This window comes from Schistocerca cancellata, chromosome 7 (genome assembly GCF_023864275.1).
Source record: "Schistocerca cancellata isolate TAMUIC-IGC-003103 chromosome 7, iqSchCanc2.1, whole genome shotgun sequence".
NCBI classification, from domain to species: domain Eukaryota; kingdom Metazoa; phylum Arthropoda; class Insecta; order Orthoptera; family Acrididae; genus Schistocerca; species Schistocerca cancellata.
The window spans coordinates 334439747-334463683 of record NC_064632.1 but is presented as its reverse complement, the minus strand read 5'-3'; the positions used below and the strand labels follow the sequence as shown (position 1 = coordinate 334463683).

General features: G+C 45.0%; 1 protein-coding gene across 2 annotated transcripts in view; it reads left to right on the top strand.

Moving 5' to 3' along the window:
• LOC126091972 (inactive dipeptidyl peptidase 10-like) overlaps window positions 1-23937 on the top strand; it is a 1178675-nt gene that overhangs the window by 42753 nt on the left and 1111985 nt on the right. The gene's annotated exons all lie outside the window — the stretch shown is intronic.

The window sequence follows — 23937 nt, the reverse complement described above, 5'->3', positions numbered from 1 at the left end:
AATGAAAATCGCTTACACCCCTTCCATTTTCAAAAAGTACAAGCATTGAATCCGGCAGATTATCCTCTTCGCGTGAACTTCTGCCAGTGGTTGTTGCAGCAATGTACGTTGCAGCCGGATTTCGTAGGTCATGTGCTATTTACAGATGAAGCGACATTTTCACGCGAGGGTGTCTTTAATGCGCACAATTCCCATGTGTGGGCAACAGATAATCCACATGCAACGCGTCCACATGCGTATCAACAACGTTTCGGTATTAATGTGTGGGCTGGTATTGTGAACGACTTTTTGATTGGGCCATACTTACTACCCACGCGACTCTGTGGCGAAAGCTATCGTATTTTTCTGCAAGAAGTGTTACCAGAACTGCTGCAAGATGTTCCGCTCGCCATTCGTAACCGCATGTGGTTTCAGCACGATGGAGCGCCAGCACACTTCAGCACTGCTGTACGGAATTACCTGAATGCCACGTTTGGTGCTAGATGGATTGGGCGTGGTGGACCAGTCCCTTGGCCACCCCGATCTCCTGATTTCTCTTGCCTCGATTACTTTTTATGGGGACATCTTAAGAGTCTTGTTTATGAGACTCCAGTTGACTCAGATGAGGATCTCGTTGCTCGCATATCTGTAGCTGCTGCAGGTGTGCGTGAAATACCAGGCATCTTTGAACGTGTACGCCAATCGCTGCACCGACGCTGTCAAGCATGTATCGCTCATGGTGGACGCAATTTTGAACACTTACTGTAAACATGACACTTGTCAACAACGATTTCAATAAAATCTTTCGTTTTCCTTTCGGCCGTTATTTCCCCTGTTTACGCCTCACCGCGTCACCTGGGACTATACATTCCTATACAATATATCCTTGTTACAATGTCCTGCACCTACCATTAAAGTTTGTACCATGAATTCGGGACCACCCTGTATATTAGACTGTGCTGTGGTACCGTCTGTGACAGTCAGTCAGTTGTGGCAATGGCATGTGATATGTATGCATTCTGCGATGATCGAAGAAATAGATATGGAGAAATATTCATAACGTCACTATATGTGGAGATAAAACAGGAAGAGATGCGGCACTATGTCGTAATTATCATAACACGGCATGAAAAGGTACAAGGCAGGATGTGGAAATTATTTTATCTGTCGACGTCACAGCAGTAAACCAGCTAAATGATTTTTACTTGTAAAGTTCAATCTCTCAGTAGTGTTTGGTGTTCACATGCTGAAACTAAAGTGATTAAATACAATGTAAACAACTGATTTCCTTTATTAAATATTTTCACAACCCGTCATTACGACTAGCACCCAGTTATGCAGTTTTATTACGAGCGAGCTGTTGCAGCTTAGTAACTGCAATATTTTATCTGTATGAATAGCGATTTTGACTAATACATGAACAGTATTTTAATGTGCGTATATTATCGGGTAAATGATTATTGTAGTTATTACGAGATAAGATTATTACGTAATCCAGTGCTACACATCGTTAGCAACTCTTAGTGAGTGATCATAAAAGTGGAATAATTGCGTACTGCAATTGAGTTATAATACGGCGGCCAACACTCCGATGTCTTCGCGGTCATATTTTCAGAATAAATGCCGACGCCCGTGTTGTAAACCTCCCATGATAAAACGGACCACCTCTAACCCGTCAATGGCACCTTTGGCTTCTACACAGCCTTATGAGCCACCCTGTATATTAATGACGTGCTCTTCTGCGACATTCAGAATTTATTTCAGTACTGTGCTAATTCTGATGGCGCGTGCCCTTTCTCATCCAGTGAGCAATGAGTGACGGTGCGGGTATGCTACGCACACCAAAGCGTTTCATTCGTTACACAGGGTCCTGGTGTAGACGGGGGAAGGGGAGGGGGGAGGAGTGGGTGGTTATGGGGCAGTAAATGTGGCAACCTGGCGGCTGATCGGGCTGCTAAATCGCTAACTCGCCACATTAGCTGACCGCGACGAAATTATCGCCCAGCTGAATCTCTAACCGTCGGCTATAACTTGCCTACCGCTCGGCGCTCTTTACGTTATGCATTGCACCGTATAGTCCGTCCTAGTTGAGCATTAGTCCACACGCTGTATAATTGCCAGTTACCAAATGACTAAGCTGGGTACGTAGCAAGAGGGAATGTGACGGTCAGCTATTCATTATGAATACCTATACAGTGGGCACAGTGTAAAGTGTATGAAGCTCAACATCAGACAGAAATAGTCGCGAGACGCTGGCGTGACGTTGTTGTTCACATTTTGCACCAAGAAGCTAACTTTAATATTACTCCTATTCTCCCAGCAATCACACATTTGTTCATTTATTAGTAACAGGAATGGTGATGAACTCAATAATTCAAGAACAGTCTTGATCGCATTTATTATTGTTATAATACCGCCAACCGGCTTCAACCCGACGTAGGGGTCATCTTCTGCATAGTTTCCTAGGAGTGACACCACCAGCCTCGACCAATGGTGTAAACGCCCAGAAGATGACCCCTACGTCGGGTTGAAACCGGATGGCGCTATTATAACAATAATAAATGCGATTAAGACGGTTCTTGAATTATTGATCAATCATACTAATCGCTGCTTCTCTCCACAATCATGTTTTCCAAAAAAGCTGATGAACTGCTGGTGTTTTGGATGCATGGACCATCGACCATGCCGTTGGTGCTGAGGCTTGCGTGCCTCAGCGATACATTTGTAGACTCACAGAAATCTTTTGACAATGGTGACTGGAATACTCTATTTCAAATTCTGAAGGTGGCAGGGGTAAAATACAGGGAGCGAAAGGCTATTTACAATTTGTACAGAAACCAGATGGCAGTTATAAGAGTCGAGGGGCATGAAAGGGAAGCACTGGTTGGGAAGGGAGTGAGACAGGGTTGTAGCCTATCCCCGATGTTATTCAATCTGCGTATTGAGCAAGCAGTAAAGGAAACAAAAGAAAAATTCGAAGCAGGAATTGAACTCCAAGGAGAAGAAATAAAAACATTGAGGTTCGCCGATGACAGCGTAATTCTGTCAGAGACAACAAAGGACCTGGAAGAGCAGTTGAAAGGAATGTACAATGTCTTAAAACGAGGATATAAGATGAACGTCAACAAAAGCAAAACGAGGATAATGGAATGTAGTCGAGTTAACTCGAGTGATGCTGAGGGAATTAGATTAGGAAACGAGACAAAGTAGTAAAGGAGTTTTGCTATTTGCGGAGCAAAATAACTGATGATGGTCGAAGTAGAGATGATATAAAATGTAGACTGGCAATGACAAGGAAAGAGTTTCTGAAGTAGAGTAATTTGTTAACATCGAGTATAGATTTAAATGTCAGGAAGTTGTTTCTGAAAGTATTTGTGTGGCGTGTACCCATGTATGGATGTGAAACATGGATGATAAATAGTTTAGACAGGAAGACATTAGAAGCTTTCGAAATGTGGTGCTACAGAAGAATGCTGAAGATTAGATGGGTAGACCACATAACTAATGAGGAGGTATTGAAGGAATTGGGGAGAAATTAGTGGCACACCTTCACTAGAAGACGGGATCGGTTGGTAGTATGAGGCATCAAGGGATCACTAATATAATGGAAGGTAAAAGTCATAGAGGGAGACGAAGAGATGAATACACTAAGCAGATTCCGAAGGATGTAGGTTGCAGTAGGTACTGGGAGAAGATGAAGCTTGCACAGGATAGAGTAGCATGGAGAGCTGCATCAAACCAGTCTCTGGACTGAAGACCATCACCACAACAACAAAATGGATGCAAATAGAATTTCGACACTTTTCATGCACTGATCAGCCAGAACATTACGACCACCGACCTACTGTCGATATAAACCCGTCGAGGCGATACCAGCCTCACCTGGTGAGGAATGACACATGCACGGTGCATGTAGTATGAGTGGGCGCGCTGTCCGTGTGTAGAATGGGAAAGACGCAGGATCAAAGTCTGACCGAGGGCGGATTGAGATGGCCCTGAGACTCGACATTTTGGAGACTGCAAGACTTGTCGGATGTTCGAGGAGTGCTGTGACGATTGTCTTCAACACGTGGTGAAACCAAAGTGTAACCTCGTCCAGACGACGTGGGGCTCTGCGGCTACCCCTCATTATAGATGTCGCAGGCTGGGCAGACTGGTAAAATAGACAGGCCGCGAGGTGGGGCGGAACTAACATCAGACTTTAATACAGAGCAGAGTACAAGTGTGTCTGAACACACCGTACACCGAACACTCCCAACGATTGGCCTCCACAACCGACAACACATGCATGTGTCAGTGTTAACACAATGACATCGGCGACTACGACTGAAATGGGCACGTGACCATCGGCACTGGACGTTTACGCTATGTCAAAGTAGTGTTATGAGTCGCGATACCTTGTTCATCACGCCTATGGGAGAGCGCGAATCCGTCGTCTTCCAGGGAATAGCTCTTTGACACCTGTGCGGCGAGACGAAGACAACCTGGCGGCGGCTCCATTATGCTCTGGGGAACTTCATTCACGTGGGCATCTGTGGGTCCAGTGGATGCCGTACAAGGCACCATGACGATCATGTTTCCCGAAGGCAGTGACATTTTTCAACTAGATAATGCGCCATGTCACAAGGCAAGGAGTCTGATGGGGTGGTTCGAGGAACGCAGTGGCGAGATCCAGTTGATGCGCTGGCCCCCCAACTTGTCAGATCTGAACCTAATCGAACACATGTGGAATGTGATTGAACGTTGCATCACAGCTCATCGCCCCCCCCCCCCACCTCCCCGGAATTTACGGGAATTATGTGACTCCAGCGCCCTACCAAGGCCTCACTGCTTCCATGCCACGATGCTTCGTCGCTGTTATACGTGCCAAAAGCTAACATACCGGCTACTAGGTAGGCGGTAATAATGTTCTGGTTGATCATTGTACGTAACACAAAGGTTAACAACAGGGTGATTCAAAAAAAGAAAACATGTCAGTGTTTTATTTTAGTCAAACTATAAAAGCCAAAACATTTACCCAAGTCATTTGTCAGAGGAAGGTTCAAAATTCTATCTTCACACAAACACTATACCGGAACGATCCAATCAACCTGAACACCATGCGTTGCTTGAGGAACATCTAAATGGTAACGCATTTCATTCCACACACGAACCCACAGGTCCATCTTTATTGAATCGACAGTTTCAACATTGATTTCTCAGCTCTTGAGGAGTAGCTGCCATAGGTAGTCTTTCATGTAGACTCACAGAAAATATCGCACGGTGTGAGATCTGGTGATCTGGGAGGCCAAAAGCATTTAACACGATATTGTTGTCCGTCTCTGCCAGTCCAACGTTATTGAATCGTGTTGTTAAGAGAACGCCGCACCTCAAGGTAAAAGTGAGACGGAGTGCCGTCATGCATAAATACGAAATCATTGGAATCCTCGTAAAGTTGAAGAAACGACCAGCTGTGCAGCATGTCCAGATATGACATTCACGTCACAGCTTCCTCCGAAAAACAAAAAGTTTTGTGAACAGAAACTGAACAAAACAAGTCCAGTTTCGTCCCAAAATTCTTGCATTACGGCGGTTTGTTTTACCCGATTGGTGAAACGTCGATCAATCTGAAAAGATGAGTCTTTCGGAAGAAGTGTCCTCTGCCATATCATGTTGAACTGAAATGCCATATTCACACCTTTTGCTATGATCGGCAGGACGCAACTTTCAAGGCTTCATGTGCAGGCTTCGCACAATCGAGGATATCTACTTCGAAGTTGCTCGTGTTGGCAGTTGTTCTTAGATACGAATCATGATGTGAAAGTATCGTGGTGCCATTTTTCAACTCATCCAATCATTGTACATGTCTGTATGAACTGGTTGTGAGTGATGCCGAGGTGCTCTCGTGGCCAAGAACATATGCATCACTTTATGCTACTGTTTTCCCCAACGGCGATGGCATCTTCCAGTCTGTGTCACAGGCAAAAAACTTGCTACAGTGGTTTGCGAAGCGTGGTAGTGAACTCACGCTGATGTCTTAGTCACCTACACTACTGGCCATTAAAATTGCTACACCACGAAGATGACGTGCTACAGACGCGAAATTTAACCGACAGGAAGGAGATGCTGTGATATGCAAATGATTAGCTTTTCAGAGCATTCACACAAGGTTGGCGCCGGTGGCGACACCTACAACGTCCCGACATGAGGAAAGTTTACAACCGATTTCTCATACATTAACAGCAGTTGACCGGCGTTGCCTGGTGAAACGTTGCTGTGATGCATCGTGTAAGAAGGAGAAATGCGTAACATCACGTTTCCGACTTTGATAACGGTCGGATTGTAGCCTATCGCGATTGCGGTTTATCGTATCACGATATTGCTGCTCGCGTTGGTCGACATCCAATGACTGTTAGCAGAATATGGAATCGGTGTGTTCAGGAGGGTAATACGGAACGCCATGCTGGATCCCAACGGACTCGTATTACTAGCAGTCGAGCTGACAGGCATCTTATCCGCATGGCTGTAACGGATCGTGCAGCCACGTCTTGATCCCTGAGTCAACAGATGGGGATGTTTGCAAGACAACAACCAACTGCACGAACAGTTCGACGACGTTTGCAGCAGCACGGACAATCAGCTCTGATACCATGGCTGCAGTTACCCTCGACGCTGCATCACAGATAGGAGCGCCTGCGATGGTGTACTCCGTTGGTGGACGAATGGCAAAACGGCATTTTTTCGGATTAATCCACGTTCTGTTTACAGCATCATGATGTTCGCATCCGTGTTTGGCGACATCGCGATGAACTCACAATGGACGCGTGTATTCGTCATCGCTATACTGGCGTATCACCCGGCGTGACGGTATGGGGTGCCACTGGTTACACGTCTCGGTCACCACTTGTTCTCACTGACGGCACTTTGAATAGTGGACGTTACATTTCAGATGTGTTACCACCCGTGGCTCTACCCTTCATTCGATGCCTGCGAAACCCTACATTTCAGCAGGATAATGAACGACCGCATGTTGCAGGTCCTGTACAGGCCTTTCTGGAGCCAGAAAATGTTCGACAGCTGCCCTGGTCAGCACATTCTCCAGATCTCTCACCAACTGAAAACGTCTGGTCAATGGTGTCCGAGCTACTGGCTCGTCACAATACGCCAGTCACTACTCTAGATGAACTGTGGTATCGTGTTGAAGCTGCATGGGCAGCTGTACCTGTACACGCCATCCAAGCTCTGTTTGACTCAATGCCCAGGCGTATGAAGGCCGTTATTACGGCCAGAGGTCGTTGTACTGGGTACTGATTTCTCAGGGTCTATGCACCCAAACTGCGTGAAAATACAATCGGATGTCAGTTCTAGTATAATATACTTGTCGAATGAATATCCGTTTATCATCTGCATTTCTTCTTGGTGTAGCAATTTTAATGGCCAGTATTGTAACTGTTCCAGTCTGAACGCAGTGGAAAACATCTGGGAGGCTATTGGATTCCAGCTTCGCACAAGGACTGTTGTTATTAAAAGATATGGGGGATTCGAAAAATCGATATTTTAAAAAGTATGTATATCTGCCCTCGATATATCAGAAAAGGGTCTATACGTAGAGGATTAAATGTCGACTTTCTGTCCTATAAAACTATTGGTAGCAAATTGTGAATATGCTACCGGGTTTTAATCTATATTTAATTATTGATTTATTACTAGACATTTTGTATAACAACGAGGTAAAAATGTAGCTGCCTGCTTATCGCCCTTAGCGCGAGAAGCGAAAGGATAACGATGTTTGGCAATTACCCCTTCGTTAAGAGATGTAACTGCAGATACGGGGTGGCAATCATTGATCTATATGAACAAAACGTAAACTAGTTACAAACTATGGCGTTCACACACTTTATTCAACAAGAAAACGTCACTACACATATTCGGATATAGGTTGCGACATCACTGGCAGTGATGTACCTCAGACGAATAGCGAAATTAAGCATCACCCGCTGAAGTGCCGGAATATCGATGCTATCGATGACCTTCTGAATCGTTGTTTCCAGGTCATCAGTGGTTTTGGGGTTATTGCTGTACACCTTGTCTTTAATATAGCCCCACAAAAAGGAGTAGCATGCGTTCAATCCGGAGAATAATCGAGGCCCATGCCCGTGGCCTATTGGTAACCCAGAGCCAGAACGCGGTCTCCAAAGTGCACCTCCAGGACATCCTGCTTCAATAGGGTCGAGATCCGTCTTGCACGAACCACATCCTGTCGATATCAGGGTCACATCGGATGATGGGAATGAAATCATCTTCCAAACCTGTCATGTGTCGTTCGGTAGTCACCGTGCCATCAAGGAATATCAAATCGATTATTCCGTGACTGGACATTGCACAAAACACAGGCACCTGTTGACGGTGAAAAGACTTCTCGATCGCGAAATGCGGATTTTCAGTCCTCCAAATGCCCAAATTTTGCTTATTGGCTAATCGATTCAAATGGAAATGGGCTTCTTCGCTAAACCAAACCGTAATAATTACCTTCATGCCCCGGGCCAACCGTGCAGTTTGAACGTCCTAACGCAGGCCGTTCAAAAGTTATGACGATTTTATTTCATTAATTTCAATAACTGAAACTTGAAACTTCCTGGCATATTTAAGTGTATCGGGCCGAGATTCGAACTCTGGACCTTTGCATTTCATAGACAAGTGCGCTGCCAAATGAGCTTCCCAAGAACGACTCACGACTCCCTCTCGCAGCTTCAATTCTACCAGTACCTCGTCTCTTATCTTCCAGACTTTACAGAAGCTCCCCTGCGAATCCTGCAGCACTAGCACTCCTGGAAGAAAGGATATTTCGGAGACATGGCTTTGCCACAGCCTGGGAAATGTTTACAGGTGAGTCGTGAGTCGTGCTTGGGTGGCTCAGTTGGTAGAGCACATGTCCGAGAAAGGCAAAGCTCCCGAGTTCGAGTCTCGGTCCGGCACACAGTTTTAATCTGCCAGGAAGTTTCAAATCAGCGCATACTCCGCTGCACCGTACGAAAACGCGGAACGTATCGTGCACACACTTTTGAGTAATCAAAACCGTGAATGATAGCATCCGCACTTCTTTTGCTGACTGAAAGCTTTAGTGCCAACAGTTGGGTTTTTATGCGTTGGTCCTCGTTGAGCAGGTTAGTAAGCTGCATCTTATCAGATATGGCAGCCGTGGGTGGCCTTCGCAGACGCCACAGATTTTGGAGCTCTGCCGAACCGCCTGCTCGTAATGGCCTCACCCTTTTTGCCTAGCGACTAACCGTACTTCTGTCGACTGCAGATGCCCCATAAACTGTACTCAAAGGTTTGTGAATGTTCTCACCTGTGTTTTCACTCGCAGTGAGAAGGTCAATGTCGACACGCTCATTGTACACTACTGGCCATTAAAATTGCTACACCAAGAAGAAATGCAGATGATAAACGGGTATTCATTGTACAAATATATTATACCAGAACTGACATGTGATTACATTTTCACGCAGTTTGGGTGCATAGATCCTGAGAATTCAGTACCCAGATCAACCACCTCTGGCCGTAATAACGGCCTTCATACGCCTGGGAATTGAGTCAAACAGAGATTGGATGGCGTGTACAGGTACACCTGCCCATGCAGCTTCAACACGATACCACAGTTCATAAAGAGTAGTGCCTGGCGTATTGTGACGAGCTAGTTGCTCGGCCACCATTGACCAGACGTTTTCAATTGGTGAGAGATCTGGAGAATGTGCTGACCAGGGCAGCAGTGGAATATTTTGTGTATCCAGAAAGGCCCGTACAGGACCTGCAACATGCGGTAGTGCATTATCCTGCTGAAATATAGGGTTTCACATTTAACGCCGAACTGTTTCAGCGCAGATTACGACTTTTTAGCGACCTGGTGAAACAGTGCCGTTAATTCGAACTGATGAAATTGGATCTCACAAATTTCAATTCTTTAAAATAATTTCCGGAGTACGAGTTTCTGTCTCAGAGAATTTAATGCTGTGTTTTTAAACATTCAAATTTCAATCTTTATGCAGGTGCGACGATAGTTGTTGCAACGGAACTCTCCCACCCGCATGATTCATTGTTACTGTTATTATTATTATAATTATTATTATTACACACGTTACAGGTTTTTATGATTACTTGTTCTTCCTGTCCTTCCAGTACTCTTTCATTCATTCGCTAAAGGCCCTCTTCCTTTCTTCGGTCCTCTTTGGTCTTTGGGCTTTAGGTGCTGTCTTCTCTAACATTACTTCCCACTTGTGCATTTTATGTCTATAAGCGCTATTGTCTGTGATGTCCACTGAATCTAACTGTGCTTTTTCCAGATCAATTTTGACTTGTGCCATACAAGGTGTAGTGGTTTTGAGCTTCTGGATGTATCTGAGTTTTCTGTTGGTGAATCTGGACTATGGGAGTCTGCTGAAGTGGCCGTAAAATTTTAGTCGCCTTTTTCTGATTTCCAGTGCAAGGTTGGACAACTTCTCTGTGATAACTCTGGACTTAAGCCTGTATCCGTCGTCTGTAAGTTTTGGTCTAATAATTTTCCTTTCCTCTGTGAGGATCTTCTCTAGTTCGCCCTTGGTGTGTAGCGTCAGTGTCTCAGGTTTGATTACACTATTGTAGTGATGAATCTTGATTATTATTACATCTTCGCATTTCTCCGGTCCAGTAAACACTTTTATGCACGGTCATTTATGATCGTCAATCGAAGTGGGATGATTGGAACCACGTTTATTATCGACAAATCAGCAGTAAGAAACGTGAGTTCCGCGGTGATCTACAGGAGTAACTACATTAGGTCATGTGGGTGTTTATTAACAGAGCTTTATCAAGCGGAGATATTTCCATAAGCGTGGTTGTAACACCGAGGAACGAATTCTAACCAGTGTGTAGCCCTGTAGTAGAGAAAACTGCTACACACTTATCTCAAAGACTACCGATGGCGAATACCACCCATGCAGTCTGTTGTTCACCACATGCCACTTGTGAATTCCTGTTGCCCCACATCTGTATCAACAGTGCCACACTCAATATCACGAATTGTTTCACGCTCCATTATATTGTTGACGGTTACCGTGTCTGTGTTTATTCAGTGTCCGTATCTTCAAGTTACAATGCACACATGCATGTCTGAAAGAAAAGACACTGTTCTGACGATTACAGCTGTGTTATGTGAAGATACAAACACTGTATAAACACAGACATTTTAACCACCGATTATGTATCTATGCCTCGACGGACTAAATGACGATAAAAATATTTGTCTGTCTCTGTGCGGGAATCAAGCAATGTGTGAGCGTAATGGTTGCGGACTGCGTGACACATGAAAGTTCGGATCGATCCAAGAGGCGTGCCCGGATAGCCGAAGTAGTTGTTAACGCAACCGCTCGCCACAATCTGGAAATGCGGTATCGAGTCCCGGACCGGCACACATTTTTATGTGTCGCAAGCAGCCGACGTCAATCCGGGGTCGCAAATCGAGAATCCATTTCGTAGCAGTTCATTATGCTCTTCTGCTATACCTGGCTAGAGTATACACGAGCTTCATAACGCAGTATACAGACTGTTTCTACAGAAATTATTTTCTTTTATTATCATACCTCGTGAATTTACGTTAAATACTCTCTCTCTCTCACTCGTCTTCTCCCTCCTCTTCCCCCTCTTCCTCTTTCTCACTCTCACACAACAAAGTTATCGCAATGACTTAGGAATGATAAAATTTAACATACTTCAGTTTTAAGGTAACAGTGTGTCTGAAGCGTGACATTATTAATACTTTTTTCTCTTTATTTCAGGTACGTATCTCCAGTTCCTATAAACACCACCTGGATGTTTTCATAATTAATCCTGACAGTTTCCAGCAGAAAAGGTAATACTCTGCCTTCTGTTTCTCAGAGCTATATTCAGGTTATGTTTTCACATGATGGCTGATGACCCCGTTGAGAGTGGTCAATGAGAGAATATAAAATTTACAGAACATCTCGGTGGAATAGCACACATTATGAAGCATCTAATGTTATCTTCTTCTTTTGCTTGCACCTTATCCCGCCCTTACTCAGGGTCGGTATGGTTAGGATCGGATTTAGCAGTGTTAGTGTGTGGCCGGATGCTCTTCCTGCCGCCACTCTGTGCCACCTGGGACGAAAGTAGTGTACCCCAGCCATCTGCGTCTAGTGGAATCCACGTAAGAGCGTGAATGTGTTCAGATGTCTGCGCGTCTTGTAACTGAGGCGGGTCGTGGAGGTCAGCCCGGTATTCACCTAGGGGGATGTGGAAAACCGCCTAAAAACCACATCCAGGCTGGCCAGCACACCGGCCGTCATCGTTAATTCGCTGGGCGGATGTGATCCGGGGCCGGCGCACCTATCCGAGTCCAGGAAGCAGCGCATTAGCGCTCTCGGCTAAACTGGAAGGTAAAGTATCTAATGTACTATAAATAGTGAGTCTGCAAAATTTCAGAACTCATTTCGTGACTTTGTCAGATAATATTGATAAAAGTAATTTCAAGTGGCTTAAGCGGATACCTTAAATGGAACTGATCCCTTTGGATGACGCCTTCGTTTCCTTCTCAAATTCAGTTTGAATGTGTAGCATATTTAGCCTTAACTTTAAATGCTCTAATCTCTTTATCATTTAATACGAGTCAAAAGCAAACTGCAAAACTCTGCCTTCCCACATAATTTTGCTCGTATCGCTTCTTCCGCACTTGACTCATTCAGCGGAAGTCAATTCGGCAGCACACGTAAATATATTCATACCATTTTAGCAACCACACAGTCTTATGGTGAGTAAATCCGAAAACAAATCCACATTAACTTCTGCACTCTCACCGTAAACGGTTCCTGTTTTCTGAGTCATCATTTTTCTGCTTTTTTTTCCTTTTTTAGGGTTCCGTACGTCACTCGGCAAAGCCGGAACCACTTCAGATCACTTCATTGTGCTTCTGTCTGTCTGCCTGAGTGACTGACTGTTGAGACCGCCTTTTCTCAGGAAGAGGTAGACGTATGAAGTTTAAAGTCATATCACATACTAAGATCACGGTTTCTTGACGGTGTAAAAAATTAAAGCGTATAAATCAAAAAGCAGAAAGCACTGAAAGACCTAAGTCGACACAAGGTCCCGGGAGTAGACAATATTCCATTAGAACTACTGACAGCCTTGGGAGAGCCAGTCCTCACAAAACTCTACCATCTGCTGAGCAAGATGTATGAGACAGGCGAAATACCCTCAGACTTCAAGAAGAATATAATGATTCCAATCCCAAAGATAGCAAGTGTTGACGAATGTGAAAATTACCGAACTATCTGTTTAATAAGTCACGGCTGCAAAATACTAACGCGAATTCTTTACAGACGAATGGAAAAACTGGTAGAAGCCAACCTCGGGAAAGATCAGTTTGGATTCCGTAGAAATGTTGGAACACGTGAGGCAATACTGACCCTACGATTTATCTTAGAAAATAGATTAAGGAAAGGCAAACCTACTTAGAGAAAGCTTTTGACAATGTTGACTGGAATACTCTCATTCGAATTCTGAAGGTGGCAGGGGTAAAATACAAGGAGCGAAATGCTATTTATAATTTGTACATAAACCAGATGGCATTTATCAGAGTTGAGGGGCATGAAAGGGAAGCAGTGGTTGGGAAGGGAGTGAGACAGGGTTGTAGTCTCTCCCCGATGTTATTCAATCTGTATATTGAGCAAGCAGAAAAGGAAACAAAAGATAAATTCGGAGTAGGTATTAAAATCCATGGAGAATAAATAAAAATTTTGAGGTTGAACGGAATGGACAGTCTCATGAAAGGAGGATATAAGATGAACATCAACAAAAGCAAATCGAGGATAATGGAATGTAGAGGAGTTTACTCGGGTGATGCTGAGGGAATTAGATTAGGAAATGAGACACTTAAAGTGGTAAAGGAGTTTTGCTATTTGGGGAGCAAAATAAATGATGGTGGTCGAAGTAGTGAGGATATAAAATGTAGACTGGCAATGACAAGGAAAGCGTTTCTGAAGAAGAGAAATTTGTTAACATCGAGTATAGATTTACATGTCAGGAGGTCGTTTCTGAAAGTATTTGTGTTCAGTGTAGCCATGTATGGATATGAAACATGGATGATAAATAGTTTGGACAAGAAGAGAATAGAAGCTTTCGAAATGTGGTGCTACAGAAGAATGCTGAAGATTAGATGGGTAGACGACATAACTAATGGGAGGTATTGAATAGAATTGGGGAGAAGAGGTATTTGTGGCACAACTTGACTAGAAGAAGGGATCGGTTGGTAGGACATGTTCTGAGGCATCAAAGGATCACCAACTTAGTATTGGAGGGCAGCGTGGAGGGTAAAAATCGTCGAGGGAGACCAAGAGATGAATACACAAAGCAGATCCAGAAGGATGTAGGTTGCAGTAGGTACTGGGAGATGAAGAAGCTTGCACAGGATTGAGTAGCACGGAGAGCTGCATCAAACCAGTCTCAGGACTGAAGACCACAACAACAACGAAATCAATGAAATGAAAAGATACGGCTTTTTATGTCACATAATTTTGATAACTGCAATCTCAATCACCAAACCGTATAGGGTACTTCTCGTTGAGCTAGGACCATGAAATTTGGGAGTAAGCAAGATTCTACTCTTTAAGTAACGGGAAAATCTTAAAATAGTTAATTAGTACTTGTATCACACAGCAAAAAATGGTTTTTGTCGTTCGTTATCCGTCTTCATGTCTGTCTGTGTAGACTCCTTCCTCTCAGGAACAGGTAAACGTATCAAGTTGAAATTTATGTCACCATACTAAGGTAAATGATCCCTTTACGGCATAAAACATTTAAGCTTCTAAGTTAATGAAACCAAAAGCTACGGCCATTTATGTCACATATTTTGGTATATTGCCGGTATCGATACTGATAACAGGCGAAAATCGTCGAAATTTTCGATTCACGAGAGGGATGAAACACTTATAAACATAAGTTCTTGGTGCGCAAGTTCTACTCGCACTTGGCCATTTTTTTTAACTTTTAATACCAGTTATTATGATCAGATACAAACAGAGTTATGGCTGAGACAAGTTGTCTATAGTCTGGAGTGTTACAGAGAAACAGGGATTTTTGTTAATTTATTGTATCGGATCGGTACTTGAATCCAGCTGCTCCTTGTGCCGTAACCGCTGCGCCACAATTCTCGATATGTCATAAGTCATAATATAACATTTAGGAGGAAGCTACTGATATTCATGAGCAATGTCCGCCCACAAGATTACGTCGGCTACTCTCTTGTTTATCCGTGTTGGTCGGTAATCCTCGCCTTCCTTCCCCTCCAGACCTCCCCTCCCCCTCCATCACCATTTGACTCCGTCCCTCCCCCTCGCCCCTCTCCCTCTTTCGCCCAGTCTCTCCTGCATCACCCGCAGTAAAACACACATGTGCGGTCACGCAACAGCATCGTTTGTTGCCCCTAATTGTTGGGGGGGTGACGTCAATAGTCATTTCCATTTGCTGCCCACTTCCGATTGGCGCTTTATTGCCGCGTGTCGCTACAAAATACGGCAGTAATTCGAAACACCACTTCGGCAGCTGTCGCAGCGTGGAATAGCTTCCGAGAGAGTCCAACTGAGGATAAAATTTGTCGCCGGCCACGGCGTCCCTTTTTTGTCTACCTCGCTCACCAGGAACACTACCGTATGTATTTTTTCCTTCCACCACCCCCTCCCCCGCCACTTCCCTCCCCCGCACCACCGCTATTGTAAGGCAAAGCAAGTACGGCATACGAAAGATTCTGTCACAAATAAATATGTTGTTGTTGTGGTCTTCAGTCCAGAGACTGGTTTGATGCAGCTCTCCATACTACTCTATCCTGTGCAAGCTTTTTCATCTCCCAGTACTTACTGCAATCTACATCCTTCTGAATCTGTTTAGTGTATTCATCTCTTGATCTCCCTCTACGATTTTTAACCTCCACGCTGCAATCCAATACTAAATTGGTGAACCCTTCATGCCTCAGAATATGCCCTACCAACCGATCCCTTGTTCTAGTCAAGATGCGCCACAAATTTCTGTTCTCTCCAATTCGATTCAATACCTCCTCATTAGTTAAGTGATCTGCCCATCTAATATTTAGCATTATTGTGTAGCACCACATTTCGAAAGCTTCTATTCTGTTCTTGTCGAAAATATTTATCGTCCACTTTTCACTTCTACACATGGCTACACTCCATACAAACATTTTCAGAAACGACTTCCTGACACCTAAATCAATACTCGATGTTAATAAATTTCTCTTCTTCAGAAACGCTTTCCTTGCCATTGCCAGTCCACATTTTATATCTTCTCTACTTCGACCATTATCAGTTATATTGCTCCCCAAATAGCAAAACTCCTTTACTACTTTAAGTGTCTCATTTCCTAATCTAATTCCCTCAGCATCACCCGACTTAATTCGACTACAGTCCATTACCCTCATTTTGCTTTTGTTGATGTTCATCTTATATCTTCCTTTTAAGAGACTGTCCATTCCGTTCAGCTGCTCTTCCAGGTCCTTTGCTCTCTCTGACAGAATTGCAATGTCATAGGCGAACCTCAAAGTTTTTATTTCTTGTCCATGGATTTTAATACCTACTCCGAATTTTTCTTTTGTTTCCTTCACTGCTTGCTCAATATGCAGATTGAATAACATCGGGGAGAGGCTACAACCCTGTCTCACTCCCTTCCCAGCCACTGGTTCCCTTCATGTCCCTCGACTCTTATAGCTGTCATCTGGTTTCTGTACAAATTGTAAATAGCCTTTCGCTCCCTGTATTTTACCCCTGCCAGCTTCATAATTTGAAAGAGAGTATTTCAGTCAACATTGTAAAAAGCTTTCTCTAAGTCTACAAATGCGAGAAACGTAGGTTTGCCTTTCCTCAATTAAATATAAAGGATGAATTAAAATCAATATGAAACAGAAGGGACAATCAAAAAGTTTCTGCGTGAGGGCGTTGCTGCAGCATATATGCGTCATAACGCGACTCTGATGCGGGCGTAAGCAAGGGACTAGTGTGGAATTCGTGTGTATCCAACGTGCCTGCGGTAAATGTGGAAAGTTAACTATGATTACTTTATTTTTAGGTGCGTCGAAAGAGTACCAGTGTGCTATTATTCTTTTCTTTGTTGCTTATGGACAAACACCAGTAGAAACCCATCAGAGAATGAAGGTATGCGGTAGGAATCTGTCGAAAACCACCGTTGTGGAATGGTGCTGGTTGCGATTCGACCACATATCGCAAATGACGTGACGCAAAAGTTACGCGAACTGAACTGGGAGGCACTCGACTACCCGCCTTGGACTCCTGATGGCTTCCCATTGGACTATGTCGCCTTTCGTCCCTTAGGAAAGGTCTAGAAGGTTCGACGAGTCCTGTCGGACGCGGATATGTAGTAGGCAGCTACGGACTTCTTCGTGCAGCAGAATACGGTATTTTACCAAACGGATATCATCAACTTGGTGCGTCGGTGCGAGAGTTGGCTCGGTGCCCTGGCAATTTTGCCTGACTGGCGTAGCGTTTCTACACTGTACTTCCTTCGAAAGAAACTTTTTCATTAAATCGTTTCCGTACAAAGGGAGTATACTTTGGGAAACGACCCCTTAAAAGAAGACGAAAATAGAAACTGGTAGGACGGACGACTCTACTTCAGCCAGGACTGTATATTTCCCGAGAAAAGTGTTTGAGTACGACTACAGCACTAGTTTCGGTTATAGAGCCATCTTCAAGGGGACGTGACTACACAAGGCCCCGAAAACAAGTCATATGACGTACTTCAATAACCGCTGCATCAATTCGATATGTAACAGTATCGTTAAAAGCAGGGCCGCTTTAACGTCGATGAACTGTATGACTCCTATTCAGCAATAAGTACTCACATATTTTTTACCTTTTCAATCTGCTTTCATGTAACATGTGATGGCAGCGTCTAATAAAATTTTCTTCCACTCGTTTGAACATTGTCAGATACTGTAAAGTATTATTTTTGAGCCACTATCTGACCAACAAATGAAGATTACTCAGAGCAATAAAACTAACAGACACAATCGACTTTCATTAGTTCCATTCACATAGCGTCGAAGACACTTCTTTACGTAAGTACGTAGCTAAATGCCACTCCTTGTTATGTATCTTTTCCCAGTAAGAAGACTGTCAACCCGCTGAGGGGGCTATTCCGTTACGTTTCATGACTGTTAGTTGCAGGCAGTGTTGGCCTCATTAACGTCAGGTTGTTCCGAATTTGTTGCGCCAATCAGTCTCGATATGATATTCGGGCGTTTACCCGCACTCATGTAGGCAGTGATAAGGCTGCATAAACGTTTCCACAGCAGTTAAGCCGGTATTACACGTCGCACGTCAAGTGCACAAATCGGGTATAGACGGCCTGCCACCTAGCGGCACAACGGGTGAAGCTACGATTTGAGCAGACGGTTTATCCGCCGGGGAGAAACAGGAGTCGTTCTATTCTGCGTGCATCCGCCCATGCGCACGAGAGGACATGTACTCGCGCTTGTACAGAATGCTGCATTTCGAATTGGCTTCCTGCTTCTTATTGTTTTCGCCTTTGGTCAGCAGACGAGATATGCGTGAGGTCTTGAGGACTCTCTTGCCTATCACACTAGATATTCTACGCATTTTTAAATTATTAATTTTTTTTTTTTTTTTTGTAAATAGAGTAAGAAAGCGAATGAAAATTATCTTTTCTGTATTGCCTTTGATAAACTGTGTATCTGACGATGGCTTCTTATTGTAGCAAAGGAAAGGAACAAACCAAGTATAAGCAGGTCTATATGATCTCCTAGATATGCAGTACCAAAATGAGTTTATGTGCTTTACGTCAATGTGCATATAATTTTACATTTGATGTTTCTACGGTGAAAATACCGCACGTCACACGTGTTTGATTTGAATGCATCTTTCGTATTATTTCAGTATGCTAGGGCGGATAGTGTTGAGAGAATAGCCACAAGATTCAGAGTCGCTGTGCCGACCTCGACCGTTGAGGACTCTACAAGTTCTTCTGCTGCTATGCTGTCGCATGAGAGTGCCGAGCTGAAAAAGAGAGACTGAGAGGAGTTACACAGGTACGATAAAAACACATAAGCCGACTGTGAGGTAGATTGCTCATTACTGTGTCGCTTGCGCGAATTCCGTTATGCAAATGGATAGAAACTTGTCGAAACAAGACATGTCCAATGTGACAAAATTCCTGTGGATCTTCAGGCCTCAACTCCTTCATTAACAGGGGGTATATGTCCCTGCCTTCACCTCTTCTTCCCAGCCATGATCGATCCCTATTCCTGGCATTGCGTCTTCGTTCTACCCTTCTCCTAACGACTACAGAGGGCACTTTCACGGCAAGAGATGCGTGGATAGTTCCGTCCTCCATGGCCAAAACACTGTGAAACTTAAGCACTTGCGAGTACCAGCATGACATAAAGCGAACACTTTGGCCCATAAATATGCAGAATCATAATGTAAGTTTATTCTAGCTGCACAAGAAAACAATAACTGGTTAACAAATACAAAACTAGACTTCTCAGAAGTTTAATTACGTGTAAATAGTGGCTTTACAAAAAAATCAAGTTTCACACTCTTCGACCTAAACATGCCTGCAGTTCCGAATATGTATCCATAGGATGCTGGTGCAGACATACAGGTGTATCGTGTAACAGGGCGAACAGAAAAGTTGGCACTTCCAGATTTGTACGCTTGGGGAACTGGTGCAGACTTGTATACGACAGGTGTGTCTTTTAATACCGGTTCCATTGTATTGCGTTGTGTTGTATTGTATTATATGTTAACCGGGGGCTTAGAAACGACGGAGAGGCTCCGTCCCCGCCGCAGCTGCAGTGATCCACAACACCACAACGACTACCGCAGTCCACTTCACCCCTCCGCCACTCCACACCGAACCACTCTTTCAGGGTTATTGTGCGGTTCGGCCCCCGGTGGACCCCGCTAAGAACGTCTCACCCCAGACAAGTGTAACCCCTATGTTTACGTGGTAGAGTAATGGTGGTGCACGCGTACGTGGAGAACATGTTTGCGCAACAATCGCCGACGTAGTGTACCTGAGGTGGGATAAAAGGAACCGGCCCGCATTCGCCGAGGCAGATGGAAAGCCGCCTAAAAACCATCCACAGACTGGCCGACTCGCCGGACCTCGACACAAGTCCGTCGGGCGGATTCGTGCCGGGGACCAGGCGCTCCTTTCCGCCCGGGAAGCCGTGCGGTTTTTTTTTTTTTTATTATTAATGTACTCAAACCGAATATAGAAATTAAAATTGTACTTGCCTTTCGTGGGCAAGTCTTCTACCAACTGAGCTACTTTTTTTTTTATTCCTATCTAGCCTAAAAACAAAAACAAAACTAGTGCCACCGCAACTTTCATCCTAAAGGTAACTAGGACGGCCGTTCGCCACCACTTCAGGTTCCGCCAACGAACAAAAATTAAATATGCCTCTGAACTTTGTATAAAAAAATAAAATAAAAGGAAAAGGAAAGGGTATAATACTTTATTTGTTGTTCATTTTGTTCTTATTTTGTTCTTGTGTATTTATTTGGATACGAACGCAGGTCTCCTGCTCACTTTTTTTAAATCTTGTTTTATTTATATAGATATCAATGTGCGAACAGTCATAGTTAATCAAGCCTGGAAAACTAAAACGGAATGAAGACGCCATCGAAGATATGAAACAAATAACATGAAAAGAAAGCTACCACGTCGTAGTGAGGCTTCCCAGAGACTGCACCCACTGATAAGGATTGTTCAATATATGCTCGTTTGCGGTTCGTTCTGACTTCATCTACCACTGCCTGGAACATTCCAGCTGCACGGCGGGCTGTGAAAGGCACTCCATAGGTAGTTTGCGAAGCACTGTCGATATCTGGTATGCCCGGAATTAGCATGATGTCTTTCTTGCAAATAGAGCCAGAAGTCAAGGAAATTCTTGTGTCCGTCACGACAGAGGTAATGGACTGCATGTCCACGTATCCAGGTGACAGAATTGGTTCGAGTCTTGGGGTAAAATGTCTCATCCGGAAACAATAACGTGCGTGCAGATATATGCTCCGACCTAACTCGCAAGAGATAAGCCAACATCTGCCGCACTAGGTGCCAAACCGGTTCCGCCTCTCCACAGCTGAGACGGTGCTCGTCAGAATCTACTGTATTACAACCCACACAATTGGGAGATTCTGCCATGTGGATATTGTAGAGACGTTCTTGCGTCACCAGCTTCCCATTAACGACTACGTACCATTGGGAAACAACATCGGAATCAAGCATGGCATCAAAAAAATGGCTCTGAGCACTATGGGACTTAACTTCTAAGGTCATCAGTCCCCTAGAACTTAGAACTACTTAAACCTAACTAACCTAAGGACATCACACACATCCATGCCCGAGGCAGGATTCGAACCTGCGACCGTAGCGGCCGCGCGGTTCCAGACTGTAGCGCCTTTAACCGCTTGGCCACCACGACCGGCAGCATGGCATCGTGTACAGTCTTCCACACCACGCGCCACCGTACGTCAGGATATTTTAGTTCGACCACATTAAGGGGGCGGCGTTGCAGCATGTCATGATAGAGGCGTCGAGTTGTGACCATTTGTGGTGTCGTGAGCGCGACACTGCAATAACTTTGTTCTAAATAGAAACGTCCTATATAAAAGAGGGGCGCTGGGATATCCTGTAGTGGCACCGGCGCTCTTAGTGAAGCAGGTAGTAGCGCCGTCAGAAGCAGACTCGTGAGGCTCGTAGGACAACGGCGCAGCAGACATAAATGTGAGCTAACATAGAGGGCAATGGCCCTATCATGGACGTTAACTAGGCCGAGACCACCTTTTTCCTTGGGGAGGGTAAGAGATACGTATCTGATCTTCAGTAACATACCAGCGGTGACGAAGTATCCCAGCGCTGCCATAATGCAACGAGCCAAGGGCTTCGGAATGGGTAGCGTTTGGGCGACATGCGGTATTCGGGACGCAAGGTATACATTGGCATAATACGCCCGCTGAACGATGTTGAGGGATCGCAAGCGCTGATTTGCAATTCCGGCCCTAATTTGGTTAAGAAGGCGTCGATAATTGAGCGTCGTCGCGCGTCGCATGTCGTTCATGAAATCTAAGCCCAAGCAGCGTACAGTATCACTGAAGCGTAAGGGGGCAATGTGTTCCTGCGGTAGCCCAATCGCGATGCTCAGGGCGACGGACTTGTCAACGTTGATTTGGCTACCAGAAGCTGTACCGTAGGTTGCAATCCAGTCCAAAGCCGCGGCCATCTCGTCAGCTCCACGTATGACGATCATCAATGCAACGATAGATGGAGCCGGCGAACTGTATCCCAGTGAGTCTGTCTCGGAGACCACACAACAAAGGTTCTAAGGCCAATGCAAATAACAATGTTGATAATGGACATCCCTGTCGTACTGATCGGCGGATCGGCATGGGTGCCGTCAGTCTTCCATTAACAAGAACTCGAGAAGTTGCACCATGTAGTAGGCGTGTCAACACTGTGATAAAGGGGTCGGGGTATTCCATGCGCCGTAGAACGGCCGTGAGGAAAGTGTGGCCCACACGGTCAAAAGCCTGGCTAAAGTCGATAGATGCGAGGGCTGCCGGCAAACGTCTCACCCGTGCAAGGGAGATGAGGTCTCTGTAACGACATAACGCAGTTCTGATGTTGTTGGGCCCCCCCAAGGACGTCTGATCACCGGACAAAACGTGCAACAGTGTGCTGCGAATACGTTCTGATAGCAGCCTCGAAAAGATCTTGAAGTCGCTGTTCAATAACGTTAAGGGACGATAATCACGGACATGATTCCGTCCCTTCGGCTTATGGATGGGGACAATCAGACCTTCCAAGAATGGTGCAGGCAATGTTATACCCGGGGACATCAATTCCTGGCAAATTTCAATCTAACACGGCAGCAACAGTTGTTTAAAGGCTCGATAGAACTCTAATGATAATTCATCGATTCCTGGTGATTTATGGGGAGCACCTTTACCAATGGCGTCGAGCACTTCCTCTTCTGTCACTTCTCCCAGTAAAGTCGGTACCATGTCTGGTGGAACTGTACCGTGGACATGTGTTGAAACGGTGTCTACCGTTGCCATATCAGGGAGCACTGCTGAATAAAGTTGAGCGTAATGCCCATAGAAGGCTTCTGCTATATCTGCTTGTTCTACCACGTGTCGACCGTCGTCGGTTATCATGTCGGTTACCAGTGCCCTACGGCGCCTCCTGCGTTCTAGGAGCACGTGGTGCATAGATGGCCTTTCTGATTGTATCTTGTCTGGGGCACGCGACCGTATAACAGCGCCTTGTAAATGATGGCGTGCTAAGGAGACGAGCTGCGCTTTCGCGCGATTGACTATGATCTGCCTGTCAGGTGAGGGCTCCATAGCAAGACATTACCGTAGGACGGTGTAATAAAAGTTTTCCGTGCTCCTCCTCCATGCCGCTGCTTCCCGACCGTAAGCCATGAAGGTGCGCCTAAGAGCAGGCTTCGCACATTCAATCCACCAACTGAGGGTCGATCGGTAACGACCACGACGCTGTAAGGACGCGTTCCACGACTCTTCGACAGCACCTTTACATGCCCCTCGTCCAGATGGGCGACGTTCAGTTTCCAGGGGGGCCTACTGCGCCACACACGTGCAGGTTGGAGGGCAATGGTGCAAATGTAGGCTGTGTGGTCGGTGAATGCAGTGGGCCAGAGCTCTGCTCCTCTCGTCGCCGTCGAAAGGGTGCTTGTGACGTAAATCCTGTCCAACCGACTTGATGAATGGCTTGTATAATGGGTGTAACCAGGAGCTGGGCCATGGATGTGGCGCCACGTGTCTATCAGGTGGAGGTCACGCACTAGCATTTCCAATTCCGCACACGGGACGTGATGTGGCTGCTGATCAGACGGAGATAATGTACAGTTAAAATCTCCTC